Raw genomic sequence first — 22334 nt, 5'->3', positions numbered from 1 at the left:
ATATTATAATAGTTGGTAAAAAAATACACATATAATTTTTAGATTTTATATGGCATAGTAATAAAATAAACATCTGTGAAGTTATCATCACATCTAAAACCGTAAAAAGTTCCAGTCCTGTTGTCACTGAATGCTCTAACCTGTCCTGCTGCCTCTCCCAGAGGTAAATAGTACCCTGAATTTTGTGTTTTATAATAAAATTTTTAAAAAATTGAGGTGTTTAGTAAAATGTCACAATACATTTTGACAAATAACTACACATACATAAACAAGATAAATAATCTTTCCATTGCATGAAATAATTCCCTCCTTCAACCAAGACAACTATCATTCTCTACTTTTTCCTATCACCTCAGCTTAGTTTTATCTGCTCTTGAACTTGTATCAGTAGACTTCCATAGCATATATTGGGGGTGTGTGTGTATGTTTCTTTTGAGATACAGCCATCTTGTCTTAGTAGTTGACTCCTTTTGATTACAAAGCAATGTCCCAGTATATAAATATAGCACTGTTTGTTCATCCATTTTCCTATTGATGGAATCCCAGACTGTCTTTAGTTCGGGGTTGTTATGACTAAAAATGATATGAACATCCTTATACACAACTTTTTGTGAACACATTTCAGCATTACTTGTGTAAGTATTTTGAAGTGGAATTGCTATATCAATGGATATGTGTATCTTTTTTATAAGATTTCAAACTGTTTTCCAAAGTGTCTGTGCCATTTTCCATGCACACTAGAAATTTGTGAGTGTTTCAGTTGCTCCACTTGCAGTGGAATTTTAGATGTTGCAAATTTTCTGAATTTTAGCCATTCAAGTATGTGTGAAGTGCTATCACATTGGAATTTTAATTTGTATTTCCATGACAAATAATAAAGTTGAACAACTTTTCAAGTGCTTGAATGATTTGCAGCAGGGTTTCTAAAAGGGAACTTTGCTGCTTATTTTGGATACAGATTGAAAAAATAATGATGAGTATTTCGGGATTAAAAGATGGCTTCCTTGGAGTTCCCACTGTGGCTCAGTCCTTAACGAATCCGACTAGGAACCATAAGGTTGTGGGTTCGATCCGTGGCCTTGCTCAGTGGGTTAAGGATCCGCCGTTGCTGTGAGCTGTGGTGTAGGTTGCAGATGCGGCTGGGATCCCAAGAGTTGCTGTGGCTCTGGTGTAGGCTGGTGGCTACAGTTCCAATTCCACTTCTAGCCTGGGAACCTCCATTTGCCCCCGGAGGGGCCCAAGAAATGGCAAAAAAGACAAAAAAAAAAAAGATGGCTTCCAGTTCGTCTTCATTATTTTTTTAGATAGCAACAGATTTCTGAGTATATAATCTTTCTCTCTCTTTTAAAAATAAGGAAATCCCACAGAAAGATACAGGTGATTCAGGTTAAAATGTGAGGGAAATCCTCACGTGCAAACAAAAAGGTGTTAATAAACTTTAAATTGTGACCGTCCCCTTATCTGACCAAACGAGTATTGCCTGAAACAACACACTTAATGTATTAGGTAGAAATAAAACTATAAAACAGAGCTTGAAATTTGTAACAACACCCCATTATGTGATTTGTAATATTTTGTAAGCAAACAGAATGATGTGTGCCTATCACTAAAGACAAATTGATGAATTAAGACTATATTTTCACTTAAATTGAAGAGAGCTCTTGTTTCTCTTGGGTTATTGAGACTAGTAAGGCCTATACAAATTTAAAATGCAAGAATTCATAAATTTCCATAAAGAGGAAAAAAAAGACAACAAAATAAATCTTAAATACTTGTTGGGCTATAGCTCAAGGGAGCAAAAGAGTGCTTTAAAATAATCACCTTGATTTCTAGGTTAAAAGATAAGCACAGGAAGGCCGTTGTTATCAGATAAATAGCCAGGAGAAACAAACAAACAAATGCTTAAGAACTTTTGTGCTTCTTGATATACTTTAAAGGTGAAATCTGAATAAAGTCTACAATTTAATTAATATACAGTACCAATGTTAATTACTTCGTTTTGGCAGCAGAACCAAGGCTGTATAAGATGTTAACTTTGGAGGAAACTGAGGGAAAGATGTATAGGAACTCTGAACGATACTTAATGCAATTTTTCTAAATAGTAAATCTAAAACGATTCCAAAATTAAAAGTTTATTTAAAATTACATATTTGGCAAGAGGGAAAGGAAATGTGGCAAAACATTAACAATAGGTAAGTCTAGGTGACAGGCGTATATGGGTGTTTTTTGGCCAATTTTTTTCAACTTTCCTGTAGGTTTGAAATTTGTCAACATCAAGTGTTAAAAGAAAAGAGAAGATCACATTGGTAAAAAAGCAAAATAAAAGAATTTAAAACATGTATTTACTATATATATCTTGAAAATAGTTGAATATTTTTTTATTCAGGTGACTCTTTGAACAATTTCAACTGGTTTAATAATTTTGATTGAAACAATAGTTTGTAATAACCTACATGGGAAAAGTGAATGCATATATGTAGGTATAACTGATACACTTTGTCATACACCTGAAACTAATAGAATATTGTCAGTCAACTGTAATCCAATAATTTTTTTAATTTTAAAAAATAATACAAAAATAAAGCAGTATATGCCATCTCCCAGATTTTATCACAATGTGAAAAAAACAATATTAACATGTTCTATTTTATGTTACTCAGTAGTGTTTGGTTTATAGAAGACATATTTATTTGTTCATAAAAAGCTTAATTCTCCTGAAATTTTAAATTTCCTAACTGACTTTATGGGTAAATAATATATCATTGTTTCCATAAAACGTTTAGGTAAAGTTGGAATATACAGTTTAAATAATAATAATACTATGGCCTAAATGGTTTACTATTTAAATTTTTTATCAAGGTACACATCACTAAGACTGATTACTGCAAATACGCTATGTGGATAAAAATTTTATCCAGTAAAAAGGCTATCTGTTAGTAGGCTAAGAAGGACATAGAATACCTTGTCTTACTGTACATGTTTATATTAACCTTCACAAAGGTAAAAGCCATGTAACAGCTGTTCCATGATTCAGTCACATATTGCCACGATAATACTGCTTATCTACCTATCCTAAAACTCAGTGGATTAAAGGAATCGTTATTTCCTTGCTCACATGTCTACAGGTAGTCTGTATGTTGCTGGGCTAGGCTGGACTCCCAACTCTGAGATTCAGGCCTCAGGCCCCAGGCTCCAGGATGCAGTAGTCTTTGTGCTGGAACACAGGTGGAAGGGCCTCAGCTCCCTGGGACATGCTTCTCTGATGGCAGATCGCCAGACCAGAAGAGGCCATGCCCTATCATGAAACCACATGTCTAACCTCTACTCCCCTCCTGTATAATAACGTTCCAATAGCCAAAGCCAGGCCCGCAGCCATTCCCAAGCCAAAGGGCAAAGACCTACACTTTGCTCACCATGAGGCACTGTGAGTGTGTGAAAGAAAAATACCACAGCAGATCAGTGAAGAATTGGGACCAATGCTTTAGTCTGCCCATGTGGATGTGTCTAGCAGTGTACAGTTGTTTCTGGACGTCTGCTACTTAACATGCTTAGACATAGTGGATTATTTTCCATTTATTCGCTAGTACCGCTTGGCCTATGACAGAAGTTAGTAATTTCAGTTGTGAGTTCAAACTAATATTGGTGGTTGAGGCCCTAGTAAGTTGGACAGTTGCAAAGAAATGTAACTGTGTATAGAGGATGATGGGTTTGGCTTTTGTCCATGAAAGGGAAAAGAAGGTAGGTAAATAAAATGGTTGGTTATACTAGAATGTGAACGAAGACAGACATAAGACAAATTGGGGTTCCCCAGTCACATTTAGAATAGCTGAGGTCAAGGGAACCTTGTTTGGCCTGTAGTACCTGCAGTAGCGAGTTAAAAAATGAACAGTCGTTTATTTAGTTTGGCAACGTGGACCAGTGTTATGAGTCTCTTTTAAGGAAAGTTTTGGTTTCCCCACACAACTGTCGTCATTGTTCTCTTCCTTCATCATTCTTCCTCCTAATGCCTACCCCTGGGTGACTCATCGCCCTTATTGATTGCTTTAATCCTCACTACACCTCCACATATGGTGCCCTCATTTTAATTCTTTGCAATTTAAATCCGTGGAGGGTGACATCTGTTTCCTGCTGGCACCTTGACTCTTATGGATTTATCTCTTTGTTTTGTTGTAGTTTTTCCACATTTTAAGGTTTAGATTTTCTTCTATATCCGTCAATAATAGCTGTTGAGAGGAAAAAGCTCGAAGTGCAATCTTATGATGTCGTCTTGTAAATTAAAAGTATGTCCTCAGGGATTATTTTGGATCACCTATCTATCTAACTAAATGTTTATGATTTTTTTTCTGTCATTCAGGAGACTGAAAGGTATTTCTGAAGTTGAAGTCAAAATAAACATAGTAAAAATGATTCACTGATCTTTTTTTTTTTTTTCAGAAGAAACCAACAAAACTCCCCAATTTCCTTGCAACTTAGAATCTTTTAAAGAATGTTCTACTTCTCTTATCCCCTTCTTTTGACTCCCACTGCCTCCCTCTGCTCTGGCACAACCTGGTATCTGATGAGAAATGCTCTGAGTCTGGATGACTTAGGTTTGCAGCTTTAGACATTTTGTGATGAGTTTCAGACCTAAAGCTAGCACTGATCTTAGGCATCAGTGTCTGTGGTGCCTCTGCATTTTCTAGAAATGCCCTTCACCCCCTTGTCTTGAAATGAGAAAAAAACCCTTGAAGGGAATATTTCTCAGGATCATTGCTATCTGTCAATCAGAAATACGAGGGATTAATGAACAACCCCTAATTCTGACACATCGATATGGTGGGAAGTACGTAAATTCACAACTTAAGACAAACGTGGGTTCAAGGCATTTGCGGAAGAGGTTATCGAGAGGACATGAGTGTGGGTTGAATTACGACCTGGACCCAGAATCTGCCCCCTGCCGCCCTTGGAATGAACGTTCTGCCCACAGTTCCTGTTGTGGGAGCTGTTTTCAAGGACTCAGCCTTGAGAGGGCAGTGTGTTGTTGAGCCCATCGTGACTGAACCCCCTTAAGGATGCTGTGTATACTTTTAAGATTCTGGCAGGAGGATGTGGTGTTTGTCTTGTGGTGATGGCAGACAAACCTCTAAGGAAGTTTCCTTGCTCATTAGAACTGCCACCTGCCAGCCTGGTTGGCTGCCTCCTCCTTCCCTCTCCCTGTCCTCTCTGTCTGAGGGCCAGTTTGTGAACAGGATTGTTTCACATTCTCCCATCTCTTCTTTTGCAGAGTAATTCCTCTTCCCACTCCCCAGTGCTGTGTCATGTAGGAAGGATTACTAAAGAACATTTTGCCTAAACCTTTTATTTTATTAAACTAAACGGAATTGAACTTAATAATTCTCTACCTCCTGGATATCTTCAGCCCTTCCTTGTTCCTTGCTACCTAGTAACTTTGAGAAGTACTAGGTAGCAAACTTGCCTGGCTTCAGTGTCCTCATCTTATAAAGGTGTTTACTTGTGCCATGTCACCAGCACATGTCCTGGCTTGTAGGAGGCCCTCAGTAAGTATTATTATTACTATTTTTGCTATTAGAGAAAGTGTATGTATAAGTGACATTTTTGAAACAGGTAAAGAGGCCGTAATAAATAAAATTTGGAATGTATGAATAAAATAACCCAATGGAGAAATAGTTAGGAAATAGGCAGATACTGCATTTTGGCCTTAATGTAATTATTTTTTCTCCTTTAAGATTGCACTGTGCTACTTTAACACTGAGTTCACCTGGATAAAATGCTTACAAGGTAATGATTTGCCTTGTTCCTCAAACACCTTGGGATGAGCCTGAACTGGGTAGTCAACAGGAAGGGAAGGCCACTTTTCCTTGGGCAAATACTTGCATTGTATGCATGTATGTATGTGTGTATGTTTTTCTAGGGCTGCACCCACAGTATATGGAAGTTTCCAGCCTAGAGGTCGAATCAGAGCTGCACCTGCCAGCCTACACCACAGCCAGAGCAACACAGGATCTGAGGTGTGTCTGGTATCTACACTACAGCTCATGGCCATGCCAGATCCTCCACCTATGAGCGAGGTCAGGGATCGAACCTGCATCCTCATGGATACTGGTTGATTTGTTCCCACTGAGCCACAATAGGCATCCCATGCTTGCATTTTTATGTTCACTATTTCAGTCCTGTGGATAATGGAATTATAATATTTATCCACCTCATAAAGGTGTTGACAAAGAAACATTTTTTTTGTAGAAATACATATTAAAATGTAAGTTCTTAAGATTACTTATCAACTTCTTCTGCTGCAAACAGACAAAAAAGGTAGATTTTCCTTCATCTCTTGACAGTGATTTAGGAGGTTTTCATGAATTTTGAAAGCTTATGAATAAAGAAAAGAGTGTAATCGCAGCAGTGAGTAGGAAGTTTATGATGAAGGGTGACATATGGATGGATGTCAGCAAGTATCAAGAACATTCATGTAGAAGAAAGGGAAGATGTGGTGTAGGAAGAGCTGGTGCAGCTGTCTCAGGGTACCACAGATCAACCATCTTAAGTATCACCAAAGTTCTGGATCCTGCCGTATATTTTTCAAGTATTAACCATGATAAAAATGTCCCTTGAGAACTTTAATTTCTAAGTGTTTTTCATGCTGATAAATTGAATCTCCTCTCTTCAAGTAGAAGAGTTTTAGTATTACTATGACTAATAATAAAAAGAAGAGTAGTAAAAAAGTAATTAAGAATCATATCAGCTTAATACATTGCTCTCCTGAGCCAGGCCCTCATCATTTCATTGAGTATCTCAGCAAACCTCTGAAGAAGATCTTCTTATATTTTACATATGTGAAGAATGGAGGATCAGGAAGTTAAGAAATCTCACCACAGTCATACAGTTTGGAAAGGATAGAACTAGGAGTAAACCAAGTTTTCCACCTTTCAAAGCTGAATTTTTAACCTCTGTAGTGCCCTACACAACTGGTTTATAGTTTCCTTTTCTTTATGAAAAATCATAGTGATTTTTATAATTAGAATTCCGGATTGCCTATCAGCAACAAGAAAAATGGACATAAAACTCATGGATTATGTTGGCTCTTTTTTTTTTTTTTTTTTTTTTTTAAGGGCTGCATCTGCAGCATATGATGGAAGTTCCCAGGCCAGGCATCAAATCTGAGCCACAGCTGCAACTGGAGCCACAGGTATGGCAACACCAGATCCTTTTGGATCCTTTAACCCACTGTGCTGGGAATCAACCCTGTGCCTCTGCAGTGACCCAAGCCGCTACAGTCAGATTTTTAACCCACTGCACTGCAGTGGGAATTCCTATATTGGATTTAATTGCTCCTCTGTTTATCCTTTTGGAAATGAGTCAAGAAAATACACCAAGAAGGCCAAGTTGCACAGAAATAATTATACACAATAGAACATTTGTTAAATATGATTACAAAGCATTTCTCTTTTCTAATAAACAAGTCACATTTTATGATGGTAAAAATTATAAACATTTTTGAAAGAAATTACTTGGTTTTAGTGTTCTGGAAGTATACTTAATTTTCAAAAATTTTCATACAAATCCATGATCTTTAATTAGAAGAAAGAAGTCTGCGACATAACATATACAGATTAAATTAGGAATTATCTTTTAATTCCTTTCTTTATTGTTTTCCTCTTAGCCCTCAAAACATCCTTTTTTTACGCTTCTGTTTTAGACCTTAGTTTCTAAAATGCTTGGCTGAGACTTTCCTTCATGTACAAAGAAGCAAGTTTATACTGGCAGGTTACTCAGTTTAAGTCTCAAGTGTGTCCAGTATGTCTAAGCATATGGATGATGAGTGAGAAGTTTTCATAAATAATTATGGTGTCTTTATTATCAGTCTCAGAAATTCTTCTTAGTTGTAGGGACATTTAAGATATAGGAGGAATCAAATTAGTTAAAACACACAACTTATTTAACTCACAAAGACTTACAACAAAAATTATCAACACTGATTCATTCTCAATTGGAAATTTAAACCTAACAGAATAGCTTACTTGATATCTTTTAATTTTTAATATTCAGCAAGATCATGGTCACCATAATTACATGTACAGAGTAACCCCTGACCCCTGACTTTAAAGAACTACTTTTCAAAATATTAAAATATCTGACCCATGTCAGTTTTTCTGCTCGTTATTTCAGAAGAATGGTCCTTTAGGATAGTTATTTTCTCTTAAAAACCTTTAAAATGATCTAAATTAGCTTTAACAAGTTTATTTCTGATTATTGAACCACCTAGTCAAACTACGTCCAGAATGCAAGTGAGGCTACCCTTAAAGTATTAGTCTTTAAGGTAAAAGTTACATGTTCAAGCCATGTTTTTATTGTTCATGGAGACCAACAAATTTTATTAGGTGAAAAGACACAGGCATTATATAGATAACACAGCCCAAGCCATATTATATGCTAATCCACATCTGTGGGAAAACTTAGTTACTTGCTAAAAGTAAGGACTGAATATACCAGCTTCAAAAATGATATTTTAATGACTATTTTGCCCAAAGATTCTAGGCAAGTCATATACATTTTTTGAGAATAATGCATAAATGTAAACATAGATGTAAAGCAGTGGTTCTCACCAGGGGTCAGTTTAACCCCCCAGGACACATTTTTGTTGTCATCCTTGGAGACTGCGCTTGGCATCTCAGAGGTCAGGGATGCCAAAAATTCTACAGTGCACAACTCTCCAGCCCAGAATTATCCAATCCAAATGTCAATAGCGCCTCTGGGAGAAACCGTAATGTAAAGATTTCTCTAATTAATGTGATGGAGTATTAAAGACATCCTTTAAAAAGATATAAGCAGGAATCTCGAGTTCAAATTCAAAGTTAGCATATTTTGGGAGAATTAGAGTACAAGAAATTATGTAAGAATAAGTAGGAAAAACAGTTAGGCATTGAATATATAGACATCACAGTCAGAAACTGAATGCAGGATTTCCTGTTGTGGCTTAGCCGTAATGAACCTGACTAGGATCCATGAGGATGCAGGTTTGATCCCTGACCTTGCTCAGTGAGTTAAGGATCCAGCGTTGCCATGAGCCCTGGTGTAGCTTACAGATGAAGCTCAGCTCTGGTGTTGCTGTGGCAGTGGTGTAGGCTGGCATCTACAGCTCTGTATGAACCCCTAGCCTCCCAGGCAGGGAACTTCCATATGCCCAAGTGCAGCTCTAAAAAGACAAAAACAAAACAAAACAAAACAAAAAAAACTGAATGCAATGAAAAACTGAGCAGTCATTTGACTAATAGTTATCAAGTTACATAAAGACGAGAGAAAATGAGGAGAGCATTGATTTTACATATGTATTGCAAATTTAAGGTGCTACAGTAATACAGAAGAAAAGGAAAGTCTTTTAATAAGTGGTACTTGAATAACTAATATCCATAAGAATAAAAATGAGTGTAAATACTGACTTCACAGCACACATGAAAATTGACTTGAAGTAGATCAGACTAAAATGGAAACCTAAAACTATGCAATTTTTGGAGGAGAACCTAGAAAACCTTTGTGTGTATAAAGGTTGCCTAAATAAAATACAGAAAACAAGGAGCAGAATATAGCTTTTTTATTAAAGTTCACCAAAAGTAAAAATTTTGTTCTTTGAAAGTCATCGTTAAAGAACAAAACACAAACAGCAAATTGGGAGAAAATGCAAAATTTGTATCAGACTGCAAACCTTTGAAACAAGAAGGTAAGTCAATTAATCAGCAAAATTGAATTCACTTGGGAATAGCAGAAGAATTGAAATTTGGGCCATGCAAACTCTGGTGAACCATAGACAGTTCGGAGAACAAAGGAGAACATTCTTTGATAGAGGAAAGGAGAAAGTTGGGAGGGCTGATTGGAATGAATGAAAGCTCATTGAAGGATACTGAGAATTGGAGGTGGTGTTGGTAGTGCCTCATGGGCTAACTTGTGGGAATTTATCACTAGCTGGGCTGTTGCTGGGCAGGGATAAAATCTTCCTTTTCTCTGCTGGGGTGTGTAAAGTTAAGCTGTATGCTGCAACGACAGTTCACGTGTGAGTATATCACAGCTTCCTGACTTCATTTTAAATGAGATTTTCCTTATTTATTTTCACATTTCTCTCTTTTAATTAAGATCTTTCATTGAAAGCATTGCTGATCAAGAGTAAGGCTTTTTGTATTTAGTGTTTTTGTCTCTCAGTGTCAGGAAGGACCTTTTCTGGTGGTCATGTCCCACATCACAGGAAAAGTATACAGATTGGAACCTTTGAAGCCACATCTGTGTGACAAAGAAGGGTAGGAAGGAATTCTCAGCCCTTTCCACTGAGAGTTTGTATCTTACCATGGTCAAAAGCATTGGAGATCATCTCAAAGCATTGACCTAGCATCACCTTATTGGCTTAGAAAAAATTATGCAGGGCAGAAATAAAAGTAATATGACAAATCCAGTTTGTGTGATGTTTCTAAACCAGGATCCTACCTTGAAGGTGGCCAACTGAATAAATCAAAGGAACGGAGAGCATGGGGTGAAGTTTGTTATAACCAGTGTGCTTGTCCCCTGATCATGTGTAATTGAACTTTGACTTCTCCAGAAGCATTTATCCATGTACAAGAGGTGATATTTGCTATTGCATAAATGCCTCCTTGTTCAGTAATCAAGAGTTATTCAATTGTCCAAAACTATTTTAGCTAAGTGATTGTTGTTAGGCTTCTGTTGTTTTGGCTGTGGCATCAGTTAGCTCTCTAATGTTAAGGAAAGATTTATGACTATATTTTCTTGGCACTTACTCTGACCCAAGGGAGAATGGCTCTCCTTATAGAGGCAAATCATGTATGTCTCCAGGTTGTTCTTGACTGACTCTATGGCTCAGGACTAGAAAGATAACAGCCATGGAAGCCAGTAAAATTTTGAGAGTCTGTAGGTCATACAGGCAGTTTTATTCTGGTTATTCTTCCCTTGTGTCTTTTTCTTTGCATAAAGCCTGAATACAAAATTCCTCAAGTTTGGGTGTGACTTAGAGACGGGGAAATGAACCAAGGGTCTCTAGCATAATGGTCCAGATCAGTTTTCGATGAAAGTCAAGCAGTCTGAAAGGTTATCTTCCCTCCCCTCAGCAATGAGAGATACAGATGATGACATCTTTCCAGGTTAATACTACGGTAAAAGAAAGAAAGGGAAGAAGAAAGGGTTTCATGTTTAACCAAGGTAGGAAGTCTTGATCCAGCATCTTAGGAGGAAGTCATCTACCTCAATATTAGATTCTTCTCTTCCTGTTCACCTTTATTTGGAGGTCTCCAGCTGTGGTACAGCACCCAGTGTCAAGTGGAGCTTTTTTATCTGTGAGATGGGTCTCTAAGGTTCAAGTCTCTGAAGTCTGGTTGCTGAGTAGTGAGCAGGGACTAATATTGTCCTTTCCAAAGAGAATTCAAGAACAATCTTTGTTCTTAGTGATTGGGACCTTGGGGTTAATAGATGCAGACTCTTGCTTTTGGAGTGGATTAGCAATGAGATCTGGCTCTGTAGCACTGGGAACTATGTCTAGTCACTTATGATGCAGCATGATAATGAGAGAAAAAAGAATGTATACATATATGTGTAACTGGGTCACCATGCTGTACAGTAGAAAGTTGACAGAACACTGTAAACCAGCTATAATGGAAAAAAAATAAAAATCATTAAAAAAAACACATTAGTTTGGAGATTTGTAGCCTGGTATTTGAAGAAACTAGAAGAATTCAGCATACTTGTATTTAACAAGACCTCAAGGACAATTAACAGGTTTAGAATGTAATATAGACAAAGGTGTGAACATAATTCCTCTCTCCACAGTTGCCCCCATTTTTATCAAAGATAATGACAGCAAAGCTAACTTATTTGCCTTAAACTTAGCCTGTTTATTTATGTAAGTCGCAAGCATAGTGATTGGCCATATGAGATCTTTTAAGACTGACTTGTTAGAACTTGTTATAAAGAATCTCAGATTAAGTTCTTAACCTCTCAAGACCAGGAAGCCAGGTCAAAGTCCAGGTAGTTCTTTAAAACTATCTGGTCATGTCTGAGTCTATGCATGCCTCTCTCATGGGTGATACTCCAGTCAAAGTCTTGGTAATACTTAGCCAGTATCTCTAGTTGCCCAGTTACAAAGAGAACTGATTTTTATTTTATTCATGTAAATAACTAACCATATTGTTGTGAAAAGAATGCTCAAAATCTCCAAATTTTGGAGGGATCAGGTAGAGGAAAGAAAAGAACTAATGTTTCATCTCTGTCTACAAATGTATGTCTTAACCAGATTGCTCTCAGTTGTAGATAACTTACGAGAAAAGTTTTCCGTAAATCTGGGAAAAACAAAACATTAAGGAACAAGGATTGTTTCAAAGAAAATTTCATTAAAAAAATTATACTCATTCTCCTTGGTTCATTTAGTCCCCTCTAATTAATATTCGTTCTGCTTAAATTCAGTTTTTCCATTAGTTCTTGAAATTCTTAGATCAGTTTTATATCTGAAGATTAACAGAAGCCTGTACTTGTCAAAAGTCCTGTCCTTAAATTTCCTTGACAATGAAGTATTTTTGCAGGAATGCTTTTGTAAAAGTACCAGAAAAAAAAATCTGTCTGTAACTGACAAAACACTAAAAATGGCACTAAAGATCTGATGAGAGTTCATTATATTGCAGCTAACAAGGAAATTTGGTTATTTCTGTGCCACACATTTAAGATAATAACTAGAATTATGACTGATCACATCACAACAGGACATAATCAGAATTTTAGGAATTTTATATAATTTCTAGAACACTTATATTAATAACATTCACCAGTGCTTTCTCATGGAAAATGTTCTCAGCATGGCGTAAAACATTTACTAGTAGAATCAAATATGTTCAGTTTCTCTGTAAAAGGAAGCCAAAAGTGGATACATGTTTCAATGTTTTATCTTTTCTGGAAATTATTTAGCTATTTAATGAATTTAACTTATGATTTAACTGAACTTAGCAAAACTTTAAAAATGTGTTTTTGTTACTGTAACATTGCTTTATAATATTGTATCAGCTTCACATAACATTGTGTTTCTACTCCTGTATACTCTACAGCATGCTCATCACCAAAAATTTAGATTCCATTTTTCACCATTCAGCTGACCCCTGTAACCCTCCCCCGCTTCTTTCCTCATCTGTTCTCTGTATCTGTTTGTTTGGTGTGGTTTGTTCATTTTTAAAAATATATATATTCCACATGAATGAAATCCTATAGTATTTGTCCTTCACTGATGTTTCTGATAACACAAAACCCTTAAGGTCCATCTATATCATTGTAAGTGGAAAGATTTTATCCTTTGATGGTTGATCACTATTCCGCTGTATATATACCACATCTTCTCTTTCCATTCATACATTGATAGTCATTTGGGTTTTTTCCCGTACCTTAGTTACTGTAAATAATGCCATGGTGAACATAGAGGTGCATATATCTTTTCAAATTAATGTTTTTGTATTCTTCAGATAAATACCCAGAAGTGGAATAGCTGGGTCACATGATAGGTCTATTCTTAATTTTTTGGGGAATCTCCATACTATTTTCCATAGTGGCTGCATCGATTTACAGTCCCACCAACAATGTGTACAAGGGTTTCCTTTATTCACATTCTCTCCAGCATTTGTTATTTGTTGTCTTTTCAATAATAGCCATTCTAACAGGGATGAGGTAATATTCATGGTGGTTTTGATTTTCATTTCTCTAATAATTAGTGATACTGAAAATCTTCTTGTGGGCCTCTTGGCCATCTATATGTCTTTTTTGGGGAAATGTCTTCAAATTCTATGCCCATTTTAAAAGTCAAATTGGGTTATTTTTTGGATTAATTTTTATTTTTTTTATTAAAAATTTTTTTGTTTGTCTTTTTAATAGGATTGCACCCTTGGCATATGGAAGTTCCCAGGCTAGGGATCTAATAGGAGCTACAGCTGCTGGCCTATACCACAGCCACAGCAACCCGGGATCCAAGTCATGTCTGTAATGCTGGATTCCCCAGCCCACTGAGAAAGGCCAGGGATCAAACCTGCATCCTCACAGATATTAGTTGGATTTGTTTCCCCTGTGCCATGATGGGAACTCATTTTTGATGAATTTTTAAAAAATATTTTGGATCGGATTTCCTGTCGTGGCACAGCAGTTAACGAATCCGACTAGGAACCATGAGGTTGCCGTTTCGATCCCTGGCCTTGCTCAGTGGGTTAAGAATCCGGCGTTGCCGTGTGCTGTGGTGTAGGTTGCAGATGTGGCTCAGATCCTGTGTTGCTGGGGCTCTGGCGTAGACTGGTGGCTACGGCTCCAATCCGACCCCTAGCCTGGGAACCTCCATATGCCATGGGAGCGACCCAAGAAATGGCAAAAAGACAAAAAAAAAAAAATTTGGATATTAACCCTTTATTGAATATATGGTTTGCAAAAAGCTCCAATTCTGTGAGTGGCCTTTTTGGTTTGATGATGGTTTTCTTTGCTGTACAAAAGATTTTTAGTTTGATGTAGTCCCATTTTGTTTTTGCTTTTGTTTTCCTTGCCTTTGGAGTCAAAGCCACAAAAGCAATGCTAAAACTGATATCAGTGAGACTACTACTTATATTTTCTTGCAGGAATTTTGTGGTTTTGGATCATTAGTTCAAGTCTTTAGTCTGTTTTTATTTATTTTTTGTGCATGGTATAAAATGGTAGTCTAGTTTCATTATTTTGCATGTGGCTGTGCAGTTTTCCCAATGCCATTTTTTTTGAAGAAACTGTCCTTTCCTCATTTTATATTCTTTGCTCCTTTGTTGTTGATTAATGTTCCACATATGAAGGGGTTTATTTCTGGCCTCTCAATTCTATTCCATTGATCTATGTGTCTGTTTTTGAACCCGTACCACACTGTTTTGATTACTATAACTTGGTAGTATAGTTTGAAATTAGGGACTGTGGTACCTTCAGCTTTATTCTTTCTCAAGATTGTTTTGGCTATGTAAGTGTGTGTGTGTGTGTGTGTGTGTGTGTGTTTCTATACAAATATTAGAATTATTTGTTTTAGTTCTAGGAACTAGGCCTTTGACATTGATAGGAATTGCATTGGCTTTGTGCATTGCTTTGGGTAGTATGGACATTAATTCTTCCAGTCCATAAGCATGGAATATCTTTCCGCTTTTGTGTACCTTTAATTCTCTGGGTACTACTCAAAAAGATCTTCTGTATTGACATTCCATGCTAATGGATTGTTTTCGTAGATATAGGTGGTACAGATGGTGAAGATCTGGTAAGATCTTTCAATACAGAAGATCTTTTTGAGTGATACCTTCAGGAAGGGAGGAACTATCTTCTGTAGATTTCTCAATATTTTCAATTAAATTATTTGAAACTTCTCCAACCTTATTTCATGTTTATGTTTATGTAGCATGTTAAGAGATATATTTCCAGCCCATATGAGTGAAAGGACTTGCTTGATCTCCTGTGTTAAATGAGAATTTGCAATCCTGCACCCTACTTCAGTGCTAAATGAAACTGAGATGTGTTTTGTGCCTTTTATTGAAGGATATTAGCTTGCACTTTTATTTCCCCAAGGCCAAAACAAATGGATGCTGTGTATTTTTTTTAATGCATATAGGCAAATGTTTCTCAGAAGAGCTTTGGTTTGGTTTGTTATTAAGGCATGATTTAAAAGTAATAATGGATGTTTGTCATCTATAGATTGAGACTGGCTTTAGATCTGGAGAATGGTTCAGATATTTGTTGGAACCTGCTGTACCAGTTCCTGAAGAGCTAAATGTCGCATCTCTTCCTAACTTTGTGTTCAGTGACATCACATAGCTCACAGTTGGCAAAGGTGGGAATATTTACACTGTGGGAATTGGCAAATGCTGTAAATCAGAGCTTCTCTCATCCCCTTGCCTACTCAGTTAATCAGGTCATCACCGATAAAATCAGCTAGAAGGTGAATGGTACACTGTGACAGTCACCCACAGCTTATTTCTTCCAACTGGCTGATCACTGAACTATTTTACAAAGTAACCATTATCTTAAGGTAAAAGGGAATGAAGACCTCCTTTAAAACATACTTTCTTTGCAGACGAGAGAATTGATATCCAGAGAGGTTAGTTGATTTACTTAGCATCACACAGCTGGTTTTAGGGTTGAGACTAGACTCAGCCTCTTGACTCTTAGCTGCTTAGGAAAACCATTTTCTAATTATGCAGGTTTGCAAGGTACCCTGTAGTTGTGTGGACTCAACTTGACTGTAGGCTCCCAACCAAAGCCTTAAACATATTTGGGTCCAAAACTTGCATTCAAGCTATTTATTATGGACAATGCCAAACAAACTTATTGAGATTTTTGTTTGTTTCATTGGCAGTTTTAAGTCTTTTGAGAGTTGAAGAGCTCCAAGTTAATTTTTTTATAAGCACTTTTATGTATGTACAGACTCAAATGAAAATTGAAGTGCCATTCCATATATGTCTCTTGATGTTAGTTGCTTTTATTTATTTATTTATTTATTTTTTGCTATTTCTTGGGCCACTCCTGCGGTATATGGAGGTTCCCAGGCTAGGGGTCCAATCGGAGCTGTAGTCTCCCGCCTACGCCAGAGCCACAGCAACGCAAGATCCGAGCCGCGTCTGCAACCTACACCACAGCTCATGGCAACGCCGGATCGTCAACCCACTGAGCAAGCGCAGGGACTGAACCCACAACCTCATTGTTCCTAGTCGGGTTCGTTAACCACTGCGCCATGACGGGAACTCCTAGTTGCTTTTAAACTCATGTGATTTGTTAGATCTAATGATAAAAAATGAAACTGATCTGACCATTGAACATCTTAATGCTTAAACAAATGATATGAAAAATATAAAATATCTAAGACCGGAAAGACAGATTTATAAATATGTATAAAATAAAGGCAAAATAAAAAGAAGGTGCTCAGAATTTGGGGCTCAGTGCTAAAAGTATTTTGAGAATACTATTAGGACAACTTAATGATTTGCAAAGTGGTAATTGCTCAGGACATTCTGTAACTTAGAGTCACAACTTCGCTATCACATTTCCATGTGTCTAAGTGTTTTAGAGACTATGGGGAACATTTTCCCTGTGGAATGAGAAAGTTAATTTCCATATTAGGGTATGGAAGGCAGAGCCTTAGTGGGGGGAAGGCTTATCGAATAGTTTGTTCCTCCCCCTTGTCTGTGGGTGGGTTTGGGAAGTCTGTGTCTCCTACCCTTCCATGGTAAAGTTTTGAGATGCAAATACTTCTAGGTATGTTTTAGGAAGAATATTGACAGTGCTCACCGGCTTTTCAAAGAACTCTATGAATCCTCTGAAAATAAAAGTTAAGGAAAAGTTAATTAATTTTTATTTGGTATCTACTCTGTGTAGCACTGTACTATGCATTTAAATACCTGATTGCATTTATTTAGTCTTCACAGTTGGAAGAGATAATATTACTTGGCTCTGATTTTTCTGACTTATCTTCCTTATCTGCTCCAGCAAGTTCTTAACCTCTTAACCCTCAGAGTTATTGCTAGTGGATTCTAGAGTTAATTGGGTAAATCACTGTATGAGATGGTAAATAGTTACTGTATTTTTAAATAAATCCTTATTATTCAGTTTGCTTACTTGGATTTATCATTACTTGCCCACAGTGTTCTGTAGAATATTTACATCTTCTATCAAGAACTCCCTTGGGCAAAAATATATATTCACCTAAAGAAAGGAAGCATCTATCTGTCTGTGGAGATAAAATATTACTTAGACTTTTTGTAACTGACTTATGAAGTGAACATGTAGAATTCTTTTCATTAAGTGGCCAGTTTTCCATTTGAATGTTCAGATCTTGGGTTTCTTTTCTTTTCTTTTTTTTTAATGGGTGAAATATGTGGCTGTAGTTTTCCAGCATTCATTTGAAGGCTTTTATCTGGACAAAGAAATCAGTAAAAACATATATTGTAGTTTGACTTGAAGTTTTCATCAAGTGAGCTGATGAGAAGGCAGGTGGTTACAATGAAGCAAGACAAGCCTTAGATTGCTCTGCAGGCATGACTCACTATGAAATACAAGTGAGCAACAGATGAAAGCAGCAAGGAATTGAAAGGATGGAATGATTTCATATTTCAACACAAAAGATTGCCTAGGATTTTTTTCCTATTCAATAGGGGAAATATGACCTTCTGTCCTGGCTCATAAACAAATCTATTCAACATTTTTTAGCATGCCTGTTCTTTCCTACATTGTTGAAAATGTATCCCACAGCCTCCAGAGACCATAGCAAGCTTAAGCCTGACAAACATCCTAATCCCTCCCAAACCATTTGAGAAGAACCTGAGGTCCCAAAGTTCTCAGGTTCAGTTCTTTTGTTACTGAAACAGTTTTCAAAACCTAAGGGAAAGCAACTGTTTTGTTTTGTTTTGCCTTTTTAACAAGAAAAATAGAAGGTGAGCTGACTGAGATATGGGCACAGAGGTGAATTTTCATGCTATAAATATGCCTGGGAAACTATGAGGCAGAATAAGAATATAAGTACCTGTGGTGAATTGAGTTACATCTTTGAATGTCAGGCCACTGAATTCTTTGTGGTGTTTAAATCCCTTTATAATGAGTGAGGTCATTAGGGAAATATGCTATCTTAATGACCTTTATAATCTTAATGATCCTTACAGATTTATGAGTACATCACCTTTATTCTGTGTACTCCTGTAATACGGCATAGGATACTGTTTCAAGGCAAAGGCTTTGGACCCAAAAGACCTGAATTCACATGTGGCTCTATCACATGATAGTTGTGATACCTTGGGAAAGTTTGGTAACTTGTAATTTGATTGTGTCACAGTTTCTTCAAGGATAAGATTAGAGTTGTAACAGCAATTGCCTTTTAAGGTTATTTGCCAGGATTGTGTGGATAAATGGATATAAAGTTCTCGGCACAGGACCTTGCATCTAAGAAGTACTCTGCATGTTAGTTCTTTTTTTTTTTTTATTGCTTAGATACTTTTTTTAATATAATTTTTTTTCTACTGTACAGCATGGTGACCCAGTTACACATACATGTATACATACTATTTTCACATGTTAGTTCTTGTTAGGAAACTGTTCCATTGGTTATAGGAAGAGGCCAGTAATGGGACAAGTCCTGGCATCTTGATTCTGTCAGATGCTATCCAAGTTGACAAGGCAGTTGTCCTCTTTCAGTTTAGAGTTCTCATCTGGCGTAATGAAGGGATTGACTGACTATAGCTTATATGACCAATAATAAGGAAGGTTTTAATAAATTATAGTGTAATAATCACTAACATTTATTGGTTACTGTTTTAAGTGATTAACATGCATCAATTCATTTAATTTTTATAACAACCTTTTGAGATAATGACTATTTCTTAATATCTATTTTATAGATAAAAAATTAAAATACAGAGAAATTAGGTAATTTAACAAACAAATAGCAAGTGGCAGGCTGGGATTAGGTGGGTTAAAAAGTAGTGTATACAGAAACAGGAGTTTCGCTATCATGGCTCAACGGTAACAAACCTGACTAGTATCCATGGGGATACAGGTTCGATCCCTGGCTTTGCTCAGTGGGTCAAGGATCTGGCATTGCCATGAGCTGTGGTGTAGGTCTCAGATTCGGCTCAGATCTGGTATTGCTGTGGCTCTAGTGTAGGCTGGCAGCTACAGCTCTGATTCGACCCCTAGCCTGGAAACTTCCATATGCTGTGGGTGTGGCCCTGAAAAGACCAAAAAAATGAAGTAGTATATACACTATGATTCCATTTTGGGGAAAATAAAGATTTTATATATACATACACATACGTTTATGTATAAAACTGAATCATACATATAATACAATTGTGTGTGTATGTATGTGCATAATATAGTTCAAAAGAAAAAAATAAAGAGAGCTTTACTTGATATAAACATTTTATTGGGTGGGAAATACATTGTGGTGAACAGGGAGACTTCAAACCTGAAAGTGCTATGAGGCTCAGAGGCTAGATCTTATAGGATGGCTTATAAAGGAATGAGGAAGTTAACCTTTAAAATGATTAATTATTATAAGGGGAGTTTCAAGACAGCAGGAATTGATTAAAAGGGATTATCTTATACCATGTTAGGAAGACAACTTAGGTTTCATTTATGACTATCAGAGGCATTTATAAGGAATAACTTAAGTTAAATTTTGCTTGTATTCATGGTATAAACAAGATTCAGTTTCACTTATGGGGCCTAACTGGTTTTTCCAGCTCAGGGGTCTTCAAGCCTGTTCTCCATTATACCTTATTTTAACAATTCCCTCCCTTGGGTCATTTCTCTCAGCAAACTCTTACTCTCAGTTACCACTGTTGAGGTGGTTACTAGGACAATCGCTCCTATAGCCATCATTACCAAGGGTTGTTTCCCAGATTGTTAAAATATTAAGAGAAAATATATCTAGAAGGTGAAATTTAGGGCAACCTGACATTTCTTCATTTTGCTTGATGACAGTTCTAATCTTTGTATAGTATAAATGTATTGCTTGAATAATAAAAAATAATTTATGCCACTATAAACAAATGGGCAGGACTAGGTGAACTTTCAGGTTCTGCCTGAAAGTACTATTCTGTGATTCCACATATGGAATAAACACAGCAGCAGGGAGTTTCTGCTGTAGGAAGGTGGGCAGGACTTCCCACCCCCACCATGTGTCTCTGAAAGATTCCCAGGTGCAGGGAATGTCACCATTGCCCATGCTGCTGGCCTCAGGAGAATTGCTGATATGGAAGGACAGCTACTCTCCTGTGACTAATGCAGCCTAAGGCTCACTCCTGTCTCCTCTGTACTAGTTTCCAAAGCAGCCATGGGGTGACAGAAAGGGTTAGTGGAAGCAGTTCGTGTGATATGTATGGGAGAGCCATTATTCAGCGGCACATAATTCCTTTGCATGTGAATCACAAGGTGTGCTTATTAATTCAAATGTTTCTATTAAAAGATTGCTAATTAAAATATTCAAGAAGATGAAGAGAGAGGAAACAGGTTAACTACTGAAGTTTGGTGCTACTGCAGTGTTAATGTTTGAGACATTGTCACTGTGCGACACCCAAGAGGCAGGTCAACCTTGTGTGTTAAGGTTCAGCACACAAGATCACCAAACCTTTTCTCAAAGTAATTTTAAGTATGATGTTTTTAAAAAAAAAAATCAAAGTAGCTTGGGAAAAAATCAGAAACTTTTTGCAATTTATAAGACTGATTTCATGGTTTAGTACTAGGCATGGTCCTTACAGGATTTAAGGTCTTTAAAGGTTTTCAACTAGCCTTTAGCATCATCACACCATTTGATTAAATGATTCTTTGGAGACAGAGAATACAACATAGTGATTGGATGAGCAGAATATGGGCTGTTGTAGATGTTTCAAAGCTGATGGCTGGAATGTTTACTTAAGCATAGGTCACTGGATATTGATCACTGCATATAGCTCTTTACCAAAAAGATCAATGGCCTTTCCTATGGGCCTAACTCCTTGTTTCTGGAATGGGATAGATAACTGTATCTGAAAGTAAGATTTTAATACACACATACACACACACACACACACGCACACCCCTATAACTGAATAAGCCTTAAAGTTTCTCTCCTTCAGAACTGAGTGAAGAGGGAAGACATTTCTCATCTGGATTAAAGTTATTCAACTGTTCAATTACCCTTTCAAGCTCTTCTATAATCCTTCTTCTTTACCATCAGAGGATAATCTAACCTGGAAGATAGAGCCAAAGGGGTTATCTTTGGTGGTTTTAGAGAAAACCTTTCTAATTATATACTTGAAACACAGCGCATTCCTCTTTATTAACTAAATGCGATGATTCTAAATTTATGTAGGCAAAAATTAAATTTTTCCCATGTGAATGATAGTTGATCTCGGCATAGCATGTACAGTCTGCTCCAATTGTTTAACAAAATAAGCATGCGGTATCGATTTCTTTTTTAGAAGAAAAAGAAAGCTTAGGAGTCAAGAGGCATTTTGAAGCAAGAGTCTAAGGAAGAACAGAATCGTTAGGTTAGAAGAAAAGAGGTTGGATTCGTTTTTCTATTTCCTTCCTCTTGCCTAATATGTAGGAAGCCAAAAATCATAGCAGTAAATAGCCTTTCATTTTAAAAGATGAAAGGAGGGTGTGGTAGGAGAAACAGAGTTGCTTCAGAAGATCTAGATTTTAAATAACTGGTGAAACAGTCAATAAGTGTTTAGGGTTAACAAATAATGACAGAAAAGGAATCAATTAACTTTGTTTTAATTTGTACCTTGATGAATGATTTGCATACATTTTGGACGAAGAGACTCAGCTCACCACTCCCCTGGGCTCCTTTT

This window comes from Sus scrofa, chromosome 8 (genome assembly GCF_000003025.6).
Source record: "Sus scrofa isolate TJ Tabasco breed Duroc chromosome 8, Sscrofa11.1, whole genome shotgun sequence".
NCBI lineage: Eukaryota > Metazoa > Chordata > Mammalia > Artiodactyla > Suidae > Sus > Sus scrofa.
This window is presented reverse-complemented; position numbering follows the sequence as displayed.